The sequence below is a fragment of the Micromys minutus genome, assembly GCF_963924665.1.
Source record: "Micromys minutus genome assembly, chromosome: 23".
In the NCBI taxonomy this organism is placed as follows: domain Eukaryota; kingdom Metazoa; phylum Chordata; class Mammalia; order Rodentia; family Muridae; genus Micromys; species Micromys minutus.
The window spans coordinates 45,282,708-45,306,679 of record NC_137958.1 but is presented as its reverse complement, the minus strand read 5'-3'; the positions used below and the strand labels follow the sequence as shown (position 1 = coordinate 45,306,679).

The 23,972-nt window shown below is 40.9% G+C and overlaps 1 pseudogene across 1 annotated transcript; it reads right to left on the bottom strand.

The window, feature by feature from the left end:
• Positions 1-1,999: 1,999 nt before the first annotated feature.
• On the bottom strand, positions 2,000-2,528 carry LOC308435773 (N-acetyltransferase family 8 member 2-like; annotated as a pseudogene). Its single transcript has one exon. The product of its transcript is annotated as an N-acetyltransferase family 8 member 2-like (transcript).
• Between the last annotated feature and the right edge of the window lie 21,444 nt (positions 2,529-23,972).

Here is a 23,972-nt window from a genome sequence, read left to right as displayed (position 1 = left end):
TAAGGGGTTTGCGAAGGGGAAACTGGGAAGGGGGATAACAATTAAAATGTAAATAAATAAAATAACCAATAAAAAAATAAAAATAATTTACCACAGGAGATTTCACTTAGTGTCATGTAGTATGTGGTCTTTCTTTCAGGCTTAAAGCACTTAGCAGATACTGTCTGTGTGGTTTCTTCATGTTGTAGCCTGTAAGAATTTCATTCCCCTTTATGAATGAAATTCCACTATATTTCTTAGGTAAATAGCATTTTTTTCTGAACATGTGTGGATACTTGCTTTCAGTTCTGGAGGGCACTTAACTAAGAGTGGAGTGCTGAGTTAGAGCAGGTTTATCTTTAACATCCCAAGCAACTGCTAACCTTCCACAGCTGCTGCATCCTTCTGTGTCCCCACCAATAAAACACAGGGGCACCGCTCCCTGTGCCCCCGCTTACTCCCCCCCTCCTCCTCCTTTCTCTTGTAGCCATTCTAGTGGGTGGGAAGTGCTATCTCATTGAGTTCATGTTTTGATTTAATTTCCTTTTTTTTAAAGATAGTCTTACTATGTAGCCATGATTTTTGGCCACTGTAACTGGCACGGAGTTCCTTAATGACCTATGGAAAGCATCTTGTATGTGCTTTTCAGTATTTTGTATCTTTGGACTTTCTCACGTTCTTTCTTCAGTTCCCTAGGGCTTAGAATAATCAGTAGGGATTCCTGCCCATGGAGGTCTTGATCGGAAAGTATGCGTACAAATTAGTGATGCCTGCATTGCACTATGACGTGCATCTTCCTGGTATATACACAGAAGAGTGCAAGACTGTCCGCAGCAGCTGTCCCTCGGCAGCCCGAATCGAGCCTCTCATCACTAGAAATCCAACCAGCACACACGGCTCTTCTGGCTTAGTCTCTGCTTGATTCTTCCACGTTCTGAAACCAAAGCATGTGTTCAGTTCAGCTTGCAACCAAAAGCAGTGGCAACCACATTAGTGAGCCGTTGGCCCTAGGGACCTTTTCTTAACAACTCAGGAAGGATGCCTATGCCTAGCATGGCAATCTTCACCCAACAACCCCGATGGTTCTGAGACTGCCTTTTGCTACTCTACTGTGCTGTCCCAACTCCTGAACAGCCATTTTAACTTTTTACAGAGGATAACCAGGAGCACTGGTGTCCAAGCCAGGCAAGTGCCAATTGGTCCTGGGGCATTTTCTCTAGGGCGACATATTCATGAGAATCCCTGATTCCATATTGTCTTCCTGGATCCCCAAGAACATTTTATGCTCAGCATCCATTTTGTTGTACTTTCCCATAAGACTGAGACCAAATAAGGTGAAGGAGGATCACCCACCCTGAGTTACTCACTGCATCAGAACCCCTCTTCCTCCCTCTTCGCAAAGGTGATTAAGGAGTAAGCAGTATGCTTGGTTGCTGCAGCTCCCACGGAGCCACCCTGACCTCTGACCGCAGTGCCTCTACCACTGGATGATCCATTTCTGCACAAGTCTTAGATTCTCCCTTAATCGACAACTTCAGTGCATGTCAAAAAAGTTCTGAACTCACTTTAGCTTCTCTGCAAAGATCCTGAATCCTGTCTGAGCACTGGAACTTCAGCTCACCAAGGTTTCTTGCCTTGAGCTCTTGAGACCCCTGAAGGAAACAGACAGCTGACAGACTCCTAAGTGACATGTGCGCAGGATTGACTCAGTTGGGTTTTGTGCTATATTATCCTGACACTAGGAAGACAAAAGAGAGACACTTAAGAAGGCAGAATGGAGCAGGCAGCCAACACCCACAGGTTACCACCAACCCGGAAGGAATGAAAAGGGAGCCATAAGTCTACCTGGGTTGGCTTGTTCCCACAGCAGAGTGAACTGGAGCCTCCCAGACAATCAAAGAACAAAAGATCACATCCCTGGTCCCAAGCAAAAGGGAGAGAGAGTAGGTGAAATGGAGGCTAGAAAGACCCATTAACCTCGTGGTTATGCTGATAAAATATTGTCCTGTCTTCTAGAAGCTCATGGCACTATAGTGCACACTAAGACAACACCACTGAAGCCCTGGTCCCGGGAAAACTGGAGGACAGTTCTGACCAGCGCTTTCCCTATCCCCTCTCCTCGATGCTGTGAGGACACAGACACAGAGAGCTGCAGCGGCTTCCTCCCTGACAGAGGATCCTGATTGGCAGAGAACCCGCTGTGCCCACCACCCGCCCCCTTGACTCAGCCTCCCAGAGCCATGTGCATTCAGGTAAGACCTGGTGATGTCAGCCAGGTCTGCCTGCAAACATGTAACCACATCATTTCTACAGGAAAGCCAGATAAAGGAGCCATAGGCGAAGGAGAAAGAGGAAGCTACCTATTGTGGCCAGGAGCCAGAAGCCAGGACTGTGGTCAAGGGCACCCCAGGTAAGAGATGGTGAGTCTGAGGCAGTGTCAGCACATGTCAGAAGGCAGTAGAGACATGTTCCTTCAGGCCTCTGGAGAACAATTCTAGGACCCTTTTGTGGTCCCTTTTCTGGTACTGTCAGATGTGATAAGGAGCCATGGGGAGGCTTCTGGCTCTCAAATATCAGTGATCACAGGCACATCCAGACCTTTCAACACAGCTTCCCTGAGCCCTTAGGGAACTGAGGTGCCACAGTGTAGAGAGATGTGCTGTTCTGGGATTTTGTGTTTTCTCTTCAGGGTCCAGACACTGAAAACTCCAGCTACCCTTTTCAACAAATCCTCTTTCCAGCAACCGGAAAGAATCAGTCTCTCGGTCCTCTCACATAGTACCACAGATCCAAGTGTGCAAGAGGGCCTCTGCCATCCAGGGTAACCTACCAGGGCCTGGGGAACCTCTAGGGCACAGATTGGCCTGGCACTTCCTTAGCTGCCTCCTCTGCTGGAAAATCCGGTTTTCCTCTGCGTCGGCAACCCAGACTCTGCGGTGAGGAAGACTCATCCGAGGGAAGGTAGAGACGATGCCCACAGGACCCAAAAGACTCCCTCAGCAGCTCAGCAGCCCTGAGCAGGCAGAAACATCTAGATTCTCTAGGAACACATGAGGCAAGCACAAACCAGAAGGGTAACCAGTAGTCTGATAGCGACTCTCCACCTCTCTCTCTTCTCCAGATCAAATCCCCTGGTCTCATCTCCAGCTCTGTAGCACACTTAATGCACCTTCCCTTCCCACATGTGCCACCCTCATCTCCAGTGGATCACACAGATGCTCTCTTCCAAACCTCCCTCACACATTCATCGCTTCATCCCAGCTCCCGGCTGCTGTAGGTTCCCTAGGAGCCCTCTGACCGCCTCAGCCAGAGAAGCCAACCTTCTCCAAATCCAACTTCTCTGCCTCACTGTTGTCTCTGTAAACCTCCTGATGCAGCCTACCTCTCCAGCTCCCCCACAATCCCCAGATATTCTCCGCAAACTTTCTCCCTACTCATCCTGTTTTTCATTGCCCAAGCCCCGAAGGCATCCTCTGGCAATGCACCGGTAAAGCCTTGAGGAGGTGTAGGGAGGCCAGCAGAGCAGGTTGGTGAGTTTCAGGTCCTCACTCTTCCTCCTGTCTTATTCAGTCTTATCCCAAACTCCTAAGTACACTGCCCGCTGTTGACTCTCTTCACCCTCTACCCCAGTTTCCAGGGGACTAAGCAGATATTGGTGGAACTCCCTGCTTTCCTCTCTCCAATGGACTCCTTGATCCCCTTCTACCTTCTAGCCATCCTCGTAACTGAATGTCAGCTTCTAATAGCTAGAACACATTTCATCCAGAATGCACACAATGGCCACACATATCAGGATCCAGAAGAATTTTCTGCCAGGCCAGACAGCTACCACACTCTCCAGAGTAGGCAATGGAAACCGAGGAATAAAACTCCCACCCAGCAAGAACATAACCAGACATCAACACCTATAATGACAATCTTCCCAAACCTAGATGCTCAGATACTAACAGAAAAACACAATCAGTAAACATTCTGGACAATGTGTTTTTACTATAGCCCAGCAACCCAACTGCAGTAGGCCCTGAGTATTTGCACATAACAGAAGCAAAGACAGAAGCCTTAAAATAGTCTTCATGCAAATGTTAGAGGTCTTTAAAGAGGAAATGAATAAAACATTTAAAGAAATGCATGCAAGCACAAACGTAAAGTGAAAAGAAATCAATAAAATAGAATTCATAAAGAAATCCCAAACTGAGAAAAATCTAGAAATGAAAAATTTAGGGACTGGAACAGGAACCTCAGAGGCAAGCTTCACCAAGAAAATACAAAGATGGAAGAGAAAATTTCATTCACTCAAGGCACAACAATATTTTCAACAAAATCATAGAATAAAATGCCTCTAACCTCAAGAAGATGCCTGTCAAGGAATAACAAACTTATAGAATACCAAATAGATTGGACCAGAAAGGAAAGCATCCTTGGCACATACTAATCAAAACAGTAAAAGTAAAGAACAAAGAAGGGGTATTAAAAATTACAAAGGTAAAAGACCAAGTAGCATATGAAGGCAGGCCAGTAAGAATTATATCTGAATTCTCAATGGAGACCCTGAAAGCCAGAAGGATCTGGACAGATGTTCTACAGATTCTAAGAAGCTACAGATGCCAAGCTAGACTACTATCTCCAGCAAAACTTACAATAATGGAGTGAATAAGCCATTGTATAAAAAATTAGTCAATATTTTCTACCACTGCAGCTAGACAGAAGGTGCTGAAATGAAAACTCCAGCCTAAATAGTTGACTAGATCCAAGAAAAGACAGGAATAAGGAATCCCTTATTAGAAAATAAAAAAGACAGAAACACACACACCACAACAACAAAATAACAGGAAATAATAATCTTTGCTAACTGTTATTTCTAACACCAGTGATCTCAATTCCTCAATAAAAGAACATAGACTAGCAGAATGGATGAGAAAAAAGGACCCATCCATCTGTTTTATCCAAGAAATATACCTTAATCTCAAAGACAGACATCATCTCAAGGTAAAAAAGATGGAAAAGTTATTTAAACCAAATAAACATAAGAAGCATCATGTTATTTTATTTTCATTTTTTCCTTTTTTTCCTCTTACAACTTTATTTTTTTAAAGAGGAATACATGTACAGATTTTTAAAGGAATTTTAGCATAACCCTATATGAATATATTTTTGTCAGTACTTAATTCTTTTAGAGGTTTGATAGCATGCATTGAAATCCCACTGGTTAGCATAAGCATAAAGTACCTGAAGGACAGAACGTAACATGGAAACAGTCAGTTTTCTTGGTGTGTATAAATTAAGCATAATGATCTTTGAATATCAAAAATTGCCACAAGGTTATATTCTTAGCTCTTGGGTTATTAATGAGAAGCATCATTTTAATATCAGCAAAATAGACTTCAAACTAAAACTAATTGGAAGTGGCAGGAAAGTACACCCCTGGGCTAGTGGTCATGAGTTCTGTGAAAATACAGGCTGATCCATGGGAACAAGCCAGCAAGAAGCACACTTCTATGGCCACTGCATCAGCTCCTGCCTCTAGGTTTTCACCTATTTGAGTTTCTATCTTGACTCCCTTCAGTGATGAACACTGATATGGAAATAAACCCTTCCCTTCCCAATGTGTTTTTTTGTTCATGTTGTTCTGTTGCAAAAATAGAAACCATAAGACAGAGTACCACAGGAAGCCCAAACAACCTAGGCTGTTGCCAAGACAATAAATTGCTCTCTACAAACTCACAGCAAGGCACTATTCATGAAGGCAACACCTATATAGAACCTATATAGGTGCCTATATAGGTACCTATATAGAGCCTTCACCCTTATATGCTAGCATCTTCGGTAAAGGAAGGTACTGTATATGCTATCAAAGGAGTAACATAAACATCAAACAAACCACAAACCCTTTCATCTCTAATGCTATCTTGCCTGCAGTATATGCTGCTGCAATGGTGGCACAAAACTTATGTGAGTAACCAAACCATATCTAATTTGACTCAAGGCCACAAGATGGGACCTGACACTGTTTGGACAACCAAGAATCTGAGATGAGATAGCTTAGTGACCTAGGGTAAAATCAAATACTACTGTCCAAAAACAAACTGTTATCAGTGACTTGTTCAGTCATCCTCAGAGAAGCATCTTCCTCCAGCAGATGGGAACAAATACAGACACCCACAGCCAGACATGCAGAAATTAAGTGACCATGAAACACTCTGCCAAAAATGGGATGTCTCCATAAAATTCCTACCCTCAGGGCTCAGGGAACCCTGTAGAAAGAGTGTTCATAAGAACCAGAGGGGGAAAAAAAAAGAACCAGAGGGGAAGGAGCACATCAGGCCCTCTCTAAATCAACAGTTTTGAAGCACACACACACACACACACACACACACACACACACACACACACACACACGCACACACGAGCTCACACTGCCTGAGACATCACAAACAGGCCTTGCATGGCTTTTTACTAAATGGAGTTCTAGACCTAAAAGAGGAAGTGGACATGGGCTCCCATCCATAACTCAGAAGCCATCTCCAATTGATAAAGACAACTCAATTTCTACCAAGAGCGACTCACTGGGGAAACGAACTACTCTTATGGGCAGGGTACATACCCAGCGGCAGGTGCCAACAGAAAATAAACTCAACAACATCTTTGGAACTTCCTTATCTCATAATGTCATTAGAGCTTGCCCTTTTCTTCTTCTTTTTTAATCTTATCTTAATTTATCTTATCTTACCTAATTTGTCTTATTCACTTTTAAAAGTTATATATGTAAATATATTTTATTATACATAAGTATAAATAGTATACTTAACTTTATACATACAGACATATATACTAGAAGTCTTTATATATATTTTGTGGCTTCTAGTTCAGCTTTTGGGATTCTTGAGTGTGTGAACCAGTGGGCCTATTTCTTGTTCCTTCTCTTGGGTTCTTTCTGTTCCATTTATTTTGTTCCATTCTGTTCCATTCTGTTCCATTCTGTTCCATTTATTTTGTTCCATTGTTAGTTTTTGTTTTATCTTAACTCTGTTTTATTTTATTATAAAAAAGAAGAAAATTCTAGTTTATGTGCTGAAAAAAAATTACCCTTTGGTGTAAAAAAATTAGCACTACTAGAAAACTCCATGGATTGACACCATTCTAAGAAGCCATATTTTCAAGACATTTAACACTTTAAATTCCACTTGTTCCACTCCTGTCTACTTCCTCCTAGCAGACAAACTCTCTCCCCTTCTTCACATGTATCCTGCAGATTCACAGAAGATTATTGGCTTGTTATTTTGGCTTTGGTCTACTCTCAATGGCTTGTTAGAGACTTTTTAAATTTTTTATTTGTTAGTATCACGGTGTGTGTGTGTGTGTGTGTGTGTGTGTGTGTGTGTGTGTGTGTGTGTGTGCATTGCAAGTATGGGTCATGCACCTATCCTAGTGCATGTGTGCATGTCAGAGGATACTCTCAGAGGTGCATTCTCCTCTACTTTGAGGGAGTGTTTCTCTTGTTTCTGCAAGGCTATATATTCAAGTTGGCCTGTGAACTTCTCCTTGCCCTTATGTCACTGGAGGGGTGTTAAAATTACAGACTGAAGCCACTGCACCCAGCTTTTTTACAGATTCTAAATATGGAATTTGGGGTGCAAGGCTTGAGCAGTAAACACTCATTGAGCTGTCTTGATAGCCCCTGCTTTATTTTGTTTTGTTTTTTAATTTTTTTATTCTTCACTTATATAATACATTCATACTCCAATTTCTCCACCGTCCACTCCTCTCAGATGTCCCTTCCTCACCCCCTCCCCTCTCTCAGATGTCCCTTCCTCACCCCCTCCCCTCTCTCAAATGTCCCTTCCTCACCCCCTCACCTCTCTCAGATGTCCCTTCCTCACCCCCTCACCTCTCTCAGATGTCCCTTCCTCACCCCCTCACCTCTCAGATGTCCCTTCCTCACCCCCTCACCTCTCAGATGTCCCTTCCTCACCCCCTCACCTCTCTCAGATGTCCCTTCCTCACCCCGTCACCTCTTTCCCCACTGAAATCCCCCCTCCCTGATCTACTCCTCTTCCTTTCCCTTCAGATAAGAGCAGAACACGTTGAAATAAGACTAGACACAAAGGCTATATCAATGCTGGATGAGGCAACACGGTAGAAGGAAACACATCCCAAAAGCAGACAAAACATTCAGAAACACACATCTACTTTTAGGAGTACCAGAAGACCAGGCTACACAACCACAACATTTGTGCAGAGGACCTAATTATGGGTTGTGATTGTGGCTTTGGTCTCTTTGAACCCCCATGAGCTGTGCTTGGTTGATCTGTGTGTCATGTTCTCTTGGTGTCCTGGAATCCTCTGACTCCTGTGTGTTTTTTAAGATTCTACAATCACTTAAATTCACAGGAACTATGCTATGGATTAGATCCTAAATCTACCTCGAAAGCTCACAGTATTCAGGACTGGGGACTCTAGAATGTGACTATTCCATCAGCTCTGGTCATTAACAGATAAATCCAGTTATGGGTTTATGAGATGGGATGAAACTCTAGGTGAAAGTACACCATAGTTGGAGGAGGTACATTATTGAGGAATATATTCTTGAAGGGTATTTTTTGTTCCTGGCCCCTTTCCCAGTGACCTCTTTCCTGGGATGAGCAATATCACACTTTTACCATGCTTGACTACCTCATTACAGGCATAAAGGGAACCAAACCAAGTATCTGCAATGTAAAATAAGTAGAGCACAAAGCTTAAATATGTTGTTTCTTTTTATGTTTGTTTTTATTGGACATTTAATTTACTTACATTGAAAATATTATCCCCTCTCATAGAACCTCCAGAAACCCCCTATTCCATCCCCCTACTCCCTGATTCTAAGAGGGTGCTCATCCACCTGTCTACACACTCCTGCCTTGCTGCACTGGAATTTCTCTACACTGGGGCATCAAGCCTTGACAGGACCAAGGGCCTCTCCTACCATTGATGTCCAGCAAGAACATTCATCCTCTACTACATATGCAGCTGGAGCCATGGGTCCCTCCATGTGTACTCTTTGTTTGGTGGTTTAGTCCACGGAAATTCTGAGAAGTCCGATTGGTTGATATTATTGTTCTTCCTATGGGTTGCAAACCTATCAGCTTTTTCAGTCTTTTCTCTAATTTCTCCATTGAGGTCCCTGTGCTAAGTTCAATCAATGGTTGCGTGCAAGCATACTCTGTATCTGTATCTGTATCTGTATCTGTGTCTGTGTCTGTGTCTGTGTCTGTGTCTGTGTCTGTGTCTGTATCTGTATCGTATCTATATCTGTGTCTGTGTCTGTGTCTGTGTCTGTGTCTGTGTCTGTGTCTGTGTCTGTGTCTGTATCTGTGTCTGTGTCTGTGTCTGTGTCTGTGTCTGTGTCTGTGTCTGTGTCTGTGTCTGTGTCTGTGTCTGTGTCTGTGTCTGTGTCTGTCTCTGTCTCTGTCTCTGTATCTGTATCTGTATCTGTATCTGTATCTGCATCTGTATCTGTATCTTTATGCTCATCTTCTTCTGGCAGAGCCTCTCAAGAGACATATTATGAAGCTCCTGTCAGCAAGCACTTTTTAGCAGCCACAATAGTGTCTGGGTTTGATGGCTGCTGTATGGGATGGATGCCCAGGCGGGGCACTCTCTGGATAGCCTTTCCTTTAGTCTCTGCTCTAAATATGTATATGCATTTCCTCCCTTGAGTATTGTATACCTGCTTCTAAGAAAGACTGAAGCACCCTCACTTTGGTCTTTCTTCTTGAGCTTCCTGTGGTCTGTCAATTGTATCTTGGGTAATCTGAGCTTTTGGGCTAATATCCATTTATCAGTAAGTGCATAGCATGTATGTTCTTTTGTGACTTGGTTATCTCACTCAAGATGACGTTTTCTAGTCCCATTTATTTGCCTGTAAATTTCATGAAGTCATTGTTATTAGTAGCTGAGTAGTACTCCTGCGTGTAAATGTGCCACATTTTCTGTATCCATTCCTCTCTTGAAAGAAATCTGGGCTCTTTCTAGCTTCTGGCTGCTATAAATAAGGCAGCTATAAAGATAGTAGGGCATGTGCCCTTGTTATATTTTGGAGCATCTTTTGGGTATATGCCCAGAAGTGACATAGCTTGAACCACCATGCTGTGTCATTTTACCAGCTTGCAATCTCACAAACAATTGAGGAGTGTTCCTTTTTCTCCACATCCCACCCACTATCTGCTGTCACCTGACTTTTTATCTTAGCCATTCTGACTGGTGGAATGTCAGGGTTGTGATGTTTTTTTTCCCCAACGAGTAAGGATGTTGTGCAATTTTTAGGTGCTTCTCAGCTATTCATTATTCCTCAGTTGAGACTTCTTTGTTTAGCTCTGTACCCCATTTTTAATAGGGTTATTTGATTCTCTGAAGACTAATTTCTTGAGTTTCTTGAATATATTGGAAATCAGACCTCTATCAGATGTAGGATTGGTGAAGATCTTTTCCGGATCTGTTGGTTGGGGTTTTGTCCTATTGACAGTGACTTTTGCCTTACAAAAGCTTTGCAATTTTATAAGGTCCCATTTGTCGATTGTTGGTCTTAGAATATAAGCCATTGGTGTTCTTTTCAGGAAATGTTCCCATGTACTCAAGTGCTTGAGGCCTTTCCCTGCTTTCTCTTCTATTAGTTTCAGTGTATTTGGTTTTATGTGGAGGTCTTTGATCCACTTGGACTTGAGCTGTGTACAAGGAGATAAGAATGGATTGATTTGCATTCTGCTACATGCTAATATCCAGTTGGACCAGCAGCATTTATTGAAAATACTGTCATTTTCCACTTGTTGGTTTAAGTTCCTTTGTCAAAGATCAAGTGGCCATAGGTTTGTGGGTTCATTTTGTGGTTTTCAGTTCTATTCGATTGATCTACCTGCCTGTCTCTGTACCAATACCGTGCAGTTTTTAATCAGTAATGCTATGTAATGCAGCCTGAGGTCAGGAATGGTATTTTTCCCCTGAAGTTCTTTTATTGTTGAGAATAGTTTTTGCTATTCTGTGTATTTTGTTATTCCAAATAAATTTGCAAATTGTTCTTTCTAACTCTATGAATAATTGACTTGGAATTTTGATTGAGATTGCATTGAATCTGTAGATTGCTTTTTGTCAAGATGGCCATTTTTACTATATTAATCCTTCCAATCCATGAGTATAGGAGGGAGATCTGTTCATCTTCTGAGAACTTTGATACATTGCTTTAGAGGCTTGAAATTTTTGTCATACAGACCTTTTACTTTCTTGGTTAGAATCACACCAAGGTATTTTATATTATTTATGACTATTGTGAAGGAAGTTGTTTCCCAAGTTTCTTTTTCAGCCTTTTTATCCTTTGAGTAGAGGAATGCTACTGATGTGTTTGAGTTAATTTTATATCCAGTCACTTTGCTGAAGTTGTTTATCAGCTATCAGAGTTCTATGGTGGAGTTTTTGGAGTCACTTAGACATACTATCATATCATCTGCAAATAGTGATATTTTGAATTCTTCATTTACAATTTGTATACTTTTGAACACCTTTTGTTGTCTAATTGCTATGGCCAGGACTTCAATTACTATATTGAATAGGTAGGGAGAGAGTGGGCAGCATTGTCTAGTCTCTAATTTTACTGGGAATGCTTCAATTTTCTCACCATTTGGTTTGATGTTGGCTACTGGTTTTCTGTATATTGCTTTTACTATGTTTAGGTATGGGCCTTGAATTCCTGGTCTTTTCAAGACTTTTATTATGAAGGGGTGTTGAATTTTGTCAAATGCTTTCTCAGCATCTAATGAGATGATACTGTGGGTTTTTTCTTATGTAATGGATTACATTGATGGATATCAGTATATTGAGCCCTCCCTGCATCCCAGGGATGAAACCTACTTGATCATGATGGAAGACCATTTTGATATATTCTTGGATATAGTTTGTGGGAATTTTATTGAGTATTTTTGCATTGATGCTTATAAGTGAAATTGGTCTGAAGTTCTCTGTTTTGTTCGGGATTTTTTTGTAGTTTAGGTATGAGCATAAATGTGGCTTCAAAATTGGGTACTGTTTCTTCCTTTCTATTTTGCAGAGTAGTTTGAAGAGTATTGGTATTAGGTCTTCTTTGAAGGTCTGATAAAATTCTGTATTAAACCCATCTGGTCCTAGGCTTCATTTGGTTGGGAGACATTTTTTATTGTTTTTGTTTTTTCTTTTATTGTGTTTTTTAAAAATTTCTATTTCAAATGTCATCCCCTTTTCCTGGTTTTTCTCTTCAGAAACCTCTATCCTATCCTAACCCCTCTCATGCTTCTATAGGGGTGCTCTCTCCTCCACCCCTCCCTGTTTTCCTTATCGTTTTGCCTACACTGGGGCATCAAGCCTTGACAGGAACAAAAGCTACTCCTAGGTTTTCACTTCACACACACACACACACACACACACACACATACACACACACATACACACACATACACACACACACATTATATATATAATTTTCAGGTCATGAGGCTGTTTAGATGGTTTATCTGATCCTAATTTAACATTGCTACCTAGTGTCTGTATAGAAAATTGTTCATTTCATCCAGATTTTCCTGTTTTGTTTAGTATAGGCTTTTCTAGTAAGATCTGGTGATTTTTAAAAAAATATCCTTGGTTTCTGTTGTATTTCTCCCTTTTTATTTCTGATTTTGTTAAATTGGCTACTGTCACTGTGCCCTCTGGTTAATCTGGCTAAGGTTTTTTTCTATCTTGTTGATTTTCTCAAAGAACCAATTCCTGGTTTTGTTGATTCTTTGTTTCTATTTAGTTGATTTCAGCCCTGAGTTTGATTATTTCCTGCTCTCTACTCATCTTGTGTGTATTTGCTTCTTTTATTTTTCTAGAGCTTTCAGATGTGCTGTCAAGCTCCTAGCATATGCTCTCTCCAGTTCATTGATATTAAAAGATATTAGGTACCAGTTATTATTGCTTCCTGTTATTTTTGCTGCCAGAGGTGGAATTTTGTTTGTTTGGTGATATTCTTTGGGGTTTGTTGAGAGAAGATTATTTTCTTGCTTTTTCTTCTTGTGTTGGAATTTTCCATCTATTATCCTTTGTAGGCCTGGATTTGTGGAAAGATGTTGTGTAAATTTAGTTTTGTCATGGAATATCTTGTTTTCTCCATCAAAGTTAACTGAGAGTTTTGCTGGATATAGTAGCCTAGGCTGGCATTTGCGTTCTCTTAGTGTCTGTACTAAGTCTGCCCAGGATCTTCTAGCTTTTTTTTTTTTTCAGCTGTGACTCTAGACAGGATCCAAAGAGGAAGTGTAGTTTTCCTCTCTGGGTTTTATGGAGGGTTTCTTTACCCTGTGTTAATCTCTTAAAGTACCTTGACAACCTTTAAAGAGAATAGGAAAGCATGAATATTCTAGCTTTCAAAGTCTTTATTGAGAAATCTGATGTAAAACTGATAGGTCTGCCTTTATATGTTACCTGACCTTTTCCTCTTACTGCTTTTAATATTCTTTCTTTGTTTTGGGCATTTGGTGTTTTGATTATTCTGTGGCTGGAGGAATTTCTTTTCTAATTTAATCTATTTTGTGTTATGTAGGTTTCTTGTATGTTTATGGGCATCTCTTTTTTAGGCTAATGAAGTTTTTTTCTATAATTTTGTTGAAGATATTTACTGGGCATTCAAGTTGGAAATCTTTCCTCTCTTCTATACATATTATTATTAGGTTTGGCCTTCTCATTCTGTCCTGGATTTCCTGAATGTTTTGGGTTAGGAGCTTTTTGAGTTCTGCAATTTTTTATTTATGTGTCAATGTTTTCTATTGTATCTTCTGCCCCTGAGAGTCTCTCTTCCATCTCTTGTATTCTGTTTGTGGTGCTTGCATCTATGACTCCTGATTTCTTTCCTAGTTTTTTTTATCTACAGGGTTGTCCCTGTTGTGATTACTTTTGTGTTTTTATTTTTATTTTTAGATCCTGGATGATTTCATTCAATTTCTTCACCTGTTTGGTTGTGTTTTCCTTTAATTCTTTAAGGGTTATTTCTATTTTGTGTTTAAGGGCTTCTAACTTTTTACCTGTGTTCTCTTGTATTTCTTTAAGGGAGTCATTTATGTCTTTCTTAATGTCCTCTATCATTATCATGAGATTTGATTTTAAATCCAAATCTTGGTTTTCCATTTTGTTGGCGTATCCAGGGCTAGCTGTGGTGGGAAAACTGGGTTCTGATGATTCTAAGTCGCCTTGGTTTCTGTTGCTTATGTTCTTGTGCTTTCCTGTCAACATTTGATGTTAGTTGGCCTTGCTGTCTTTGACTGGAGTCTGTCCCTCCTGTGAACCTGGGATCTTAGGTATGTTAGTACTCCTGGGAGACCAGTTTTCTCAGGGTGGCATTTGAGTATAGAGAACTGTGTCACAGGATGACACTGGGAGGATCCTTTCCCCGGTTGTTTTGTAGTTCCTGAGACTTGCACTCTCCTGGTTAGTCCCTCTTTGATTTTTTTTATTGGAGCAAAAGTGTTCCTCTCACCTGTGAACTTAAAAGACCAGCTTTCTCCGAGCAGTTGTAGAAATTTGGTTGTGTGGAGCTGTGCCACCAAGTTGCTTCTTTTTGAAGCTGATGCGTGCTACTCTGGGGAATGAGAGATTGGACCAAACACATTAAGTGTATGGGCCGTTCCTGCCTTCTAAAAATCCAGTACTGAGCTGGGCGTGCAGCTCATTGGTGGGATGCTTGCCTAACATATGCAAAGCCCTCGTTTCCATCTCAACACTGCCAAAAATTAAAAATATACACTCTCAGGCTTGGATAAGATGCTCAGACTGAGTTCCTTCTTTTAAAGTTATAGTGCCTTTACTTAGCTAGATAACCACCACAGAATTAAATGTAAAGAGGTAGCATTCACTGTGGTTGAATATAGGGCTGCAGTGTGCTGGAATCAGGAAAGGTTTCTCCATTATATTTCTTCCTACACCTATATCAGGAGATTTGTGTCATTTCTGTTCACTCTGTCTCCTGGATTCCTCACATAGGCCAATTTTCTGCTAAAATCTGTGATGTGCTAGAGGATGGCCCTGGGCCATTCTTACTCCTACATATGGTGATGAATGGAATGTGTCTTTGAGATTCACTGACTATAATTATAACAATTTCACTTGGCAGCTGATCTTGTTTTGCTCTTTTATCTTGTAGTGATGTTTATTAATATTTAACTTTTATTATGCTGCCTCCTTTATAGTGTGCTCTGCACAGATAATGCAAACATGCCTATTTTCTGGTCTTCGGGAGCCGAGTCACTAAAATGATGGTTGTATTCACTCTCTGGAAGGGTAAAAACTGGACCAGTAATTGAGCAGTGGCAGAGGTGCCTGTCTGATCCAGCGTGCTTTCAGACCAAGTCCTATATGTACTTGCAGTCCTGTGCTCATTGAGAGTGGAATGGTTCCATGCAGAAGCATTACTTTAACCCCAGTGCAGAATAAGAACCTTCGGTGTATCTTGCAAACACTGGAATGGTGGGATGCCAAGTTTGCCCCTCCCAACTCTGATTCCTGAAGGAGATATCTCTATTGAGTTGGATGGTAGAGATCTTGTCAGAGCCCCCAGAAACAGGCACACAGTAGCTAAACAGAGGCTGAAAAGACATAAAGAGTCAGAGTTGAGGACTCTTGGGGACTTATGAAACAAGCCTGATTCCTTGGTGCCTGATTGTGGATACAGGCTAAAAGCTATTGAGAACTTGTTGCCTAGCAACGTAAGACCAGTTAATAAAGGAGCTGGAGGCTTTTCATTTCCCAGACTGCAGGTAATTTTTCTAGGGGAGCTTGGAAAGTGTGCTCTTCTGTCTTTCGCTTTTCTAGAGTATAATATTTGCTCTGCATGTCAATTAGATGACAGAACTTAGTGAGTTCTCCCTACATGCAATGTGATATTTGGGGGGTGTGGGGGAGTGTTTGTCTCTTTAGTAACAGGAGCATAGATACTATATTTAAAACCATGAGTTCAAAAGTGAGTTGCATCAAGCACCACTTAATACAAAGGAGCAGCAGTAGCTGCATATATTTCTGAAATAACAAGGCAGGTAGAGGAGAAAGTGGTAAATAAAACATCAGCTGTGCTCCTTAAAGGAAACACTTTCCCAAAGAGTGATGGGAAGGCTTGATTTTTATGTCTCATTGTCCCATCACTAAACAAGCTCCTGAAAACCAGTGAAAAAAGGCAAGGATGCAGGTTTTGATCTGTGAGTCACAGCCCCTCAGATAATATCCACAAGCCAGTGCTGCTCTGTGGGATGTTCCCAGTCAAACACTTTAGCTATTTGATAAAAGAATTTAGTAACATGGCATTCTCAATTAAGGGCATACATATATATAATTAAGGGCGTTTTATAACAATTTGCTTTTTATAGTATGCAAATACTAGAAATACCAGTCCATAATGGATCAGAAATCATTTTTTTAAATTGTCCCTTGTGTGCAAAGAAGCATAACTCTGAAGCACATTAATGAGTCTTTTGTGTGTATCTAAATATCAGATCTGCTTTTATTTGTGGGTCATTCAGTCTCACCTGCAACCTGTAACTCCACTGAGAAAATAGCCACAGACATTGCAGATAAATTTTGGTAAAACTTCATTTACTACAGCAACCAAAATCTTTGTTTTAGTTCGCCTCTCATTAAATTTACTGTGCCATCAGCCTGTGGAAGGTTTGATTTAATTCTTGGAGGGCAGCCCGGAGGGTCTGTTTCTGATAACCTCCTTGAAACTGCTGGTGCTTCTTCATACAGTCACTCTACACCAAACCTTGGTGAAGATTTCTGAGTAGAAAATCCTGATGGCATTGGCATCCATATGTTATTCACTAGGAGAGAGAAAGGTCAGAGAGCCTTCAAGTTCACTTTTCTCATCTGAAGTTTGAAAATGATTTCTATCCTACTGACTTCCTGGGAAGCTGCAGTAGAGGTGTGTATTTCATACGGTGTTATGAGAATGTTAATAGATGTGTATACAGATGTAAGGTTTTCTTTTAACTCCTTTTCTTTAAAAAGCAAGAACACACAAGTGTGGGTTACTTTCTACCTGGGCCCGATAGCAACTGACTTTCATTTAAACTATCCCAGAGTCAGAGATTCTCACTCTCGTCTGTGGTTAGTCACTCATGCTTATTTTATTACCAGGTCATGCTGCAAAAGCCGCAAAGGGAAACAAGCTAAATGTGTTACACACACACCTCGGAGACCTTCTTTATGTTGTTGTTCAGAAAAGAAATGTTTATTATGAATTGAGAAAAGTTCAATACATTGTTTTCATCACATGATCCAAAGGTCCATGTAACAATTCCATCAGGACAGCAGCCTGAATATAGAACATACTGAGTCATGCACATAGAACATACTGAGTCATGCACATAGAACATACCGAGTCATGCACATAGAACATACTGAGTCATGGACATAGAACATACTGAGTCATGCACATAGAACATACTGAGTCATGCACATAGAACACATCGGGTCATGCACATAGAACATACTGAGTCATGCACATAGAACATACTGAGTCATGCACATAGAACATACCAAGACATACACATAGAACACATCAGGTCATGCACATAGAACATACTGAGTCATACACATAGAACATATGGAGTCATACACATAGAACATACCGAGTCATACACATAGAACATATCAGGTCATGCACATAGAACATACCGAGTCATGCACATAGAAAATACTGAGTTATGCACATAGAACATATCGGGTCATGCACATAGAACATACTGAGTTATGCACATAGAACATACTGAGTCATGCACATAGAACATACTGAATCATGCACATAGAACATACTGAGTCATGCACATAGAACATACTGAGTCATGCATATAGAACATACTGAGTCATGCACATAGAACATATCGGGTCATGCACATAGAACATACTGAGCCATGCACATAGAACATATCGGGTCATGCACATAGAACATACTGAGCCATACACATAGAACATACTGAGTCATGCACATAGAACATACTGAGTCATACACATAGAACATACCGAGTCATGCACATAGAACATACGGAGTCATGCACATAGAACATACTGAGCTATGCACATAGAACATACCGAGTCATGCACATAGAACATACTGAGTCATGCACATAGAACATACTGAGTCATGCACATAGAACATACTGAGTCATACACATAGAACATACTGAGCCATGCACATAGAACATACTGAGTCATGCACATAGAACATACTGAGTCATGCACATAGAACATACTGAGTCATGCACGTAGAACATACCAGGTCATGCATATAGGACCCACCATCTTGCACTTGATGAGAGAAGACAGCTATGTTCAACAAAAGTTCACCGGATGTGGGGCTCAGAACAGTGTATTATTTCATTGAAGAGACTCTCTTTGTCAGATCCCCAATACAGCAAGAAACCAGAAGCTCCCAAATTACAGAATGGGCAATGTGACTGGTTTTGTTTCTTTTATGTCTGCTTACAAACAAATATTTGTGTGAGGGCAAAGACATAGAGGAAGACTTCATTATAAAGAGAAACACATGGACAGCCTAATCTTCAGTTCCCAAACCCAATAGTTATGAATGACCAGATTGCTTTAGACTACTTACTCTACATTAAAAAAAAAAATCATTAGACATGGTCCATGAACTTGTAATACCAGCACCAATGAGCTGAAAACAGTCAGAACAAAGCAAATAGGTAGATTTTATTTTGTCTTTATATCACAGGGTTATGCTAAGCACTAACATTTTGCTTTTTTTCTCTTTCTTTCTTTAAAGGAAGGTATGAGGAACCCATCGAGTTTCCTGAGAAAAGCTAAACTTAGCTCTATTGGACAGGACATGAATTTTCTATGGAAGACATTATTCTGAGAAGGGCAGAGCAGAGCAAATAGCTCTTTTATCTGAAACACACAGTTATAATAAGACTCTTTGTGCTTGGCTTCTGTAGAAAATGGCTTTGTCTATGATGGAAAAATCAATGATTCTCTCAAATTAAAAATGGGAAAATTAGTATCTCTGAGAGAGACCTCTTTGGGAGATAGAAATGGGATGTAGGGACGTAAAGGTGGAGGGTGCTGAGCCAATCCTGACAATGCTCTCCAGACCAGGAGTGGCATCAAGTCACAGTACTGGTTGAAAACAAGAAGGTTCTGCTTTCCTGTGAACAGAGCCCAGAAGGTAGCATGCTGTGGAGGATTCTGCCTCCATCTGTTCACTCTAAGCTTGATTTCCAGGTCTCCTTAGGAGATACATTCCAAATCCTTTTGTGCATGTATGTATACACATGTATGTGTGTATACATACATATATGCATATGCATGTATAAGTGAGCATCTATGTTTACATATATTTATGATGCATATGCATGTGTGTGTGGCCATGTATGCATGTGTGGTGTACGTTTGTGAGTATATATATGTGTGTATGCATGTATGTAAAGGCAGATGATAAACTCAGGTTGCAATATATCTTTTTTTTTTTTAAGTAAGGTCTCTCAGTATCTTGGAGCTTGCCAAGTATGTGAAGTTTGCTCGCAGCATCTGACTGTTTCCATCTTCCCAGTGTTGGGATTATGAGTGCTTGTCATTTGTCCTAACAGATTTTTTTTTTCTGAGACAGAGTTTCTCTGCTAAACAGAGCCCTGGCTATCTTAGACTCACTTTGCAGACCTGCTTTGGCCTTGAATACACAGACATTTCCCTGCCTCTGCCTCCCAAGTACTGGAATTAAAGGCATTTGTCACCACACCCAGCCTGTTTTGTTTTGTTTTGTTTTGTGGGGTTCTTGGGTTTGAACTCTGGTTCTCATGCAAGGCAAACACTGAACTATGTCTCCAGTCCTTCCTACCATAAATCCTTCTTTCTAACAGCAGATTAATCCATTTACAACCTTGATCTTTGAGACAGAGAAGCTTACAGAGACCTAACAAAGTAAATGGTGTGTTTTCAAACACCTCTGGGCACATGAATGCCTCTGTATGCACGTCCATGGATGGAGAAATAAGAGGAAGCAGATATGGATGGATTACTAAACCTGAGGACTTGGTGTCATGACTGAAAACAAGAGCTAAGAAGTGCCGACGTGTATCCCAATGGAGGAGTCAGGGGAAGGACTAAAGGAGCTAAAGGGGTTTGCAACCCCATAGGAAGAACAACAATACCAAGCATCCAGAACCCCTAGATTGCCCAAGGACTGAACCACCAACCAAGGAGTGCACACGAAGAGACCCTGACTTTCAGCTGCACATGTAGCAGAGGATGGCCTTGTCAGGCATCAACAGGAGGGATGTCCCAGTATAAGAGAATGCTAGGGTGGTGGGTGAGCTATGAGTGCCTGGGTGGGTGGGTAAGCACTCTCATGGTGGCAGGGGGCAGGAGGTGGGATAGGGGTTTTCTTGGAGGGGAAACTGGGAAGAAGATAACATTTGAAATGTAAATAAATAAAATAACCAATAAAAATTTTTAAAAAGAAGACATCTATGTTAACGGAGTCTAAAAGAATAAGTTCTACCTATGAAGTCCATATCCTAGGTGGGGTCAGCATGGCCAGAGTTGGACGGACTCTCCAAAGTGACAGCATGTGGCTGTGGAAAAACAAAGCCACCATGATCAAAGTCTGCTGTAGCCTCATAGTTGAGGTAAATCTAGACTTAACCCTTTCTTTTAATAACACCAACTGCCTGTCTGTTGATGTGTTATGGAGTACCATACACTATAAAAAGAGAAATGCCTGACACGAAGGGGAATGTAACTTTGCATCATTAACTAGAAAACAATACCGATGTCAGGGGCTGGAGATCTCTTTCATTTGGTAAGAGTTCTTGCTCAGTATGCATGAAGCCCCGGACCCAACCCCCAGTGCCAAACAAACTAGTCATGATGACATGTGATTGTCGTTTCTGCACTTGGAGAGTGAAGGTAGGAAGATTGAAGTTCATGGTTGTCCTCTCTATACTGGTAGTTCTAGTTCAGCTTGGGCTACTTGAGAGCTTGTCTCAAGTAAATTGTTATATAAAATAAAGGGACTGGGGACATGGTGTGGTGGGTAAGGGCTCTTAACTACCGCTCTTCCAGAGGATGACAGTTCAATTTCCAACACTCCTATCAGTCAGCTCACAACTGCCTGCAACTCCACTTCCAAAGTTCGTCACAGTGTCGCCTGGCCTCCGCATATAAACACATACATGCAGCACATGTATATGCTCTACCCCCTACACACACACACACACACACACACACGCACACACACATACACACACATACACACACACATACACACACACACGCCATTTTTAATCATAAAAGCTAAGTAATGAAGTAAAATACAGATGTGACTATACTAACATCATTTATGAAAAATGTTTGTACATTTTTTTGTAGGAATCAAACAAAATAGCAAGTGCATAGTCCCTTAAAAAATTCACATAACTGCAAAATTTTTCATCATATATAGCAGAAATCACAATAGGTACCATAAGTTGGCATAGGGATCTTGACATGACTGTAGCCATGTTGAATTATAATCGCTGTAATTGTCTTGTCCCCAAATAACACAAATAGGGTTGCCCAGCATAATTTCTCACATACTGTGGATCAGTCAAACATCTTCTAAGTTGCATGAAATCATGTTTATCCCAGAAATTGTGTCAAGTCCTTCCATCTGACCCAAATTACAAGCCCACTGTCTTCCTGCCACCTGGGCTCAGGCTTCTGTCACTTGGACCATCATAAACTGCCCTCCGCAATTCTAGATCTGTTTCCCCCACCCAACCTCCCCATATCTTGTGGCTATATCTCCTTGAGACATCCAGAATGGATTTCTCTGTAATGATTGGTGGTTTTGATTTCAGGAAAAGAACAAGAATCTTAGGAAATCAATCATCAAGTTTGCTCATCAATTATAGTGCTGCTGAGCTATCGCACCACCCAAGACACGTTCAACCTGAGCACACACAATAGTTCTTTAATATATCCTTACCTGGAAATAGCACACTAGCAAGTGAAGTGAAGATGAGGTCATTAGGGTGCATGGTAACCCAATACTTTTTTATGACAAGAGAAAAAGCTTTTTTTCTTTAGGGAGAGTGCAATCTGAGTGAAAGTGCGAATTGGAATGAAGCAATGAAATGCCTGGAGCTCCAAGAGGGCAGGGGTGTGGGGGAGGATTCCCACAGCATGCCACTAATTGTGTGATTGCAGGTTTGCAGCTTTTAGAGCATTTTGAGAACTAAATTTTAGTCATTCTAGCAATGGAGTTTGTAGTACTCAGTTATGACAGCTCTGGAACAGTAACAACCAGTTACAAGGACTAATCCATTTTCCTGTAACCCCAAGAGAATGTCAGAATCATAGAAAGGAAATAGTTCCCAAATGGTATGAGATGGAGCCCAGGAGTTCAAAACATAAACCCATTAGGGCCATTTCACATCCATGTCTCATTCGTAAATACAATGGACAATTGGTGTCTTTTCCTGAAGAACGAGCTGGCTCTTGGGTACTTGTAAAGTGAGAGAAATAAATCACCACAGATGCGGCCCTCATCTTATACATTCTGAAGATCAGGCTTGAAATCTGTGGATGAAGGGGACGTGCAGCCTATAGAGAGAAAATAGGCTTTACCTCCCTGCACCCCGACACTGACAACATTCCAAAACTGTGACCTAGAATGAGAAGAAAATCTCTGAGGGAAAGAGAAATTAAGAGATAAGTTCTCTGGATCCAAGTGGAGATACAGGCAAGAAAATCTTCGGACTTGTTTCCTAGCAACAAAAGTCAGTGCACTTAGGCATCCTGTTGTCATTCCTTGACAACAAATAGTGACTCCGGAAGAGTCTGAAGAACAAAAGGCAAAAGTAATTATACTGGCGGCAAACATGACATCCATCTCTGCACCTGAGCAAAACTGTATCAAAAAGCACCTACAAGCTTAGTTGTCCATGTGTTTCAATGGTTTTAAAATCAAAACGTGGCCCTGAAATTAAATTATTAGAGTGATGTACTGTTCTTTGTGACTTTACGGTTACAAACTAAATTAGGCCATTTTGTGCAGTGACAACTCAGTGATATTAGAACCGACTAACACAGGGAGAGACATTTAACTTCTCTCTCCTTTGCTCTGTTAAGACTGCCACTTTTATTTGACTTATTGAGTTATTTTGATTATTCTTGCAAAAGGAGAAATGATGAGGTCATCAACATAGAAAATGAACTTTATTTAAGACATTATAATAAATATTAAGCTTATACTTGGGAGTCAATTTGATTGTTATTTAACATGCACCTCTTTTACCAAACCTAGAAAATTAATGTGCTATGGCACCTAGTATCCGGATGGTCCAGTGGAGAAAAGAAATTGATGTACCCCAATGCACTTCAGTTACCGTTCATTTTAAGGTTGGTATTAACACATCTAATTGTCCAAAATGGCAGAGTTCATGTGCAACGGGTGATGTTCCAGTGCATCATATATAAATTATATGTATATATATATATGCATATATGTCATATATGCATGCATCATATGTTGATAATCCCCATCTCGTTTCAGCATTTACTTTCCTGAAACCTTCTCTAACCTTCGTCATCCCTTATAACACTTTCAGGATTATCAGTTTTGTTCCGTGGTTTCCGCATGTGAAAGGGAGCACGTGGCACTCACGAGTGCGTGTGGCACTCACGAGTGCGTGGGTGTCCAGCTTATTTTGCTATGATGCAGTCATCCGGTCCCGCTCACTTTGCTACAAAGGGCAGAATTTCCTCCGTCTTTACGGCTCCATCACGTAAGCACATGTTCTCTATGTTCACCTGCCGAAGGCACTTGTACGAAATCTGTCTTTGCCACTGTGAACGATGGAATGCACCTCTCTTTAAGGCTGGTGTGACATTTCAGACGTAACACAGAGTTGAAGCTACTGCCATAAGAAATGGCTGCTACCTCACAGGGTAGGATTTACTTCATCAAACTTTAT